This window comes from Rattus norvegicus, chromosome 11 (assembly GCF_021556685.1).
Source record: "Rattus norvegicus strain SHRSP/BbbUtx chromosome 11, alternate assembly SHRSP_T2T, whole genome shotgun sequence".
NCBI classification, from domain to species: domain Eukaryota; kingdom Metazoa; phylum Chordata; class Mammalia; order Rodentia; family Muridae; genus Rattus; species Rattus norvegicus.
In genome coordinates this window covers 80725022-80728428 of record NC_141544.1, presented here as the reverse complement: position 1 = coordinate 80728428, position 3407 = coordinate 80725022, and positions in this window count along the sequence as shown.

The following is a 3407-nucleotide window of genomic DNA, read 5'->3' as shown; positions in this document are numbered from 1 at the left end:
GATAGTGTCCTTTCTTGTGTTGGGAGGCTCACAGCAGTGAGGCCCACATATCCTCCGGCCAGCTTTGAATTTCTTACACAGCAGATGACCTGCTCTTCCTGCCTCTGCCTCACCAGTGCTGTCTCCACGTCACTGGTGAAAGGATTACAGGTGTGTGCCACCAGGCCTGGTATATGTGGTGGGTAGGGACGACACCAGGTATGCCAGGACTTCACGCATGCCGGACAAGCACCCTTACAACCAAGCTAGTCCTTTGTTCCTAGCACAAGTCCTATTTCATGTTTAAGGATTTGTTTTATTTTTAAATATGTGTGTAGGTGTAGATGGCTGCGGGGGTCAGAGGCATCAGATCCCCTAGAGCTGGAATCAAGGCAGATGGGAGTTGCCTGACTCAGTGCAGAGAACTCCACTCAGGTCAGTACATACTGCAGGAGTACTCTTAAACTGCTGGGCTCGCCCTCGAGTCTCATTTTAAACAGAAAATGTGACTCCCTGGAGTGACTGACATGTGCTAACTTCACTAGGGGTTTTCTATCACCCAAGACAACGTTTCAGGTCGTAGATCGTGTTGGCTTCTATCCCCCAAACACAATTCCATGACAAGTATCCAGACTCTTGGATCCAGGGATTGACCCAGGCTAACCCAGTGGAGGTTGACTTACGCTGAGCACCTGTCTAATATGTTGGTAAACTGCCATGTGCTATTTCAGCTTGTTGAAAGTAGACTCTGGGGCTGGAGAGATGGCTCAGTGGTTAAGAGCACTGACTGCTCTTCCAGAGGTCCTGAGTTCAAATCCCAGCAACCACATGGTGGCTCACAACCATCTGTAATGAAATCTGATGCCCTCTTCTGGTGTGTCTGAAGACAGCTACAGTGTATTCATAGATAATAAATATATAAAATATTAAAAAAAGAAAGAAAGAAACTCTGGCTGGCCTCAACCTCCCTAGTTGATTTATGTGGTAAGTCCTTGGTTTGATGTGTGAACTAAAGCTTCCAGGAGGAGGAGGGAGGGAGGAAGAGGTGGTGGGTAAGTGTAAAATACTTTCTTAAAGGCCCATGTTGGGGGGGGGGCTGGAGAGATGGCTCAGCAGTTAAGAGCACCCGACTGCTCTTCCAGAGGTCATGAGTTCAATTCCCAGCAACCACATGGTGGCTCACAACCATCTGTAAAGAGATCTGATGCCCTCTTCTGGTGTATCTGAAGACAGCTACAGTGTACTTATATATAATAAATGAATAAATAAAAAAAATTTTAAAAAGGCCCATGTTGGGGAACATCCTGTGACTGGGGGAGTCTGGGTGCTCTGTGGGTCATGGGAAGTTGAGCTACCTGACGTAGGTGCTGAGCCCCTCACTCCAGTCTTCCAAAAGAGCAGCGAGTGTGTTTAACCTCTAGGCCATCTCTCCAGCCTCCACAAAGCACACTCTCCCTAGCTACTAGTGCCCACAATCGAGAAACACTCCGAGAAAGCTGACCAGCTAATACAGAATCGACCAATGGAATGTAAACAAATCATCTTTTAAAGAGCAGGAGTGGTGGTGTGCACCACTAATCCCACCGTTCAGGAGGCAGACGTGCAGATCTCCGTGAGTTCCAGACCAGCCTGAACACCTTTTGCAATCTCAAAAGCAAGCAAGCAAACAAAAAAACAATCCCCTGTAGTCTAGGCTGACCCCAGGCTTAACTTGTAGCTAAAGTTTACCTTAAACTTCTAGTCCTCCTGCCTCCCTCCCGAGCTGGGATTGTAGGTATGTGCCTGTTGTACAGGACTTTTCTGACCCAAACTGCCACCATCTTCAAGAGTTCTATCCTGTCTACTTGCAAAAATCACTATACCAGGGCCCGATGACTCTTTACCTTCCTTCTAGAAGAAGAGGGTGGGAGGGTCACGGGACCGTCACTTGCCCCACCAACCCTCCCAAGCAGATGTATGAACTTCTGGCCTAGTGGTACGTGGTCCTGGGGCATGAGGCCACAGGGATACAGGTGGGCAACGATGAGTAAAGGGAGGGAGCTCTATCCGTCTACACAGCCATGAGGAAGCTGCCATCTCTGTGAGGTTCAGACCTTCCAGTGTGGTTACCTTTTTTTTTTTCCTCACAGGGTTTCTCTGTGTAGCCCTGGATGTCCTGGAACTTATTCCGTAGATCAGACTGGGCCTCGAATTCAGGGATCTGCCTACCTCTGCCTCCTGAGTGCTTGGGATCAAGGTGTGCCTCATCTCTGCCCAGCTGAACTGTGGCTGGTTTGAGCTTCCCTGAGGGAGCCCATAACTCCTCACTCTGTAAGGAATCCTAATGAACTCATTGGACACACCTGTGTTTGTCGTCGGGCCCTTAGGAGGGAAGGAATTTTAGCAGGACCACAACTCTGCTTGGCTTGAGCATTGGGGCCAGGCATGCTACGTTGTTGTGGTGGTGGTTGTGGTTGTGGTGGTGGTTGTTTTATCTTGAATGGTCTCCAGATGCCCCGTGTTGTAAGTCATGTTGCCAGGAAGAAGTTAGGTCACTCGGGTGTGCCCTTGAAGAGGAGACTGAGATGCCAGCCCCTTCTTTCTTTTGCTTCTCGATCGCTAAGAGGTGAGCATCCATGATGTTCTGTGCTTCCACAGGCCCAAAGCCTGCAGGGCTGGCGTCCACAGAGACGGTGAGGCAAAACACATCTTTACTTCATTTATGTGAAAGGTTTTTTTTTTTTAAGTTTTATTTTATTGTTTTTGACATTAATTATGGCTGGCTTGGAACTCACTATGTAGACCAGGCTATTCTCAAACTTTACAGAGATCTGCCTGTGTCTGTCTTCCAAGTGCTGGAACTAAAAGCCGGTTCCACCATGCCCAGCCAACTTTCTTTTCTTAGTCTGGGTTTTCATTGTGGTGAAGAGATACCATGACCAAGGCAACTCTTATAAAGGCAAATATTTGGACTGGAGAGATGGCTCAGTGGTCAAGAGAACTGACTGCTTCCAGAGGTCCTGAGGTCAATACCCAGCAACCACATGGTGGCTCACAACCATCTGTAATGAGATCCGATGTCCTCTTCTGGTGTGTCTGAAGACTTTGACAGTGTACTCACATACATGGAATAAATAAATCTTAAAAAAAAAATAGGGGTTGGGGATTTAGCTCAGTGGGGTTGGGGATTTAGCTCAGTGGTAGAGCGCTTGCTAGCGCTTGCAAGGCCCTGGGTTCGGTCCCTAGCTCCGAAAAAAAGAAAAGAAAAAAAAATAAAGGCAAAAAAAAAAAATAGCTTGAGCAAAGGAGATCTCAAAGCCCTCCCCAACAGTGACACACTTCCATTGGGGCCATAGTGATTTAAACCACCATACCAACTAAAGTTATTTCTCGAGTGTGTGTGTGTGAGTGTGTGAGTGTGTGTGAGTGTGTGAGTGTGTGTACGGTGT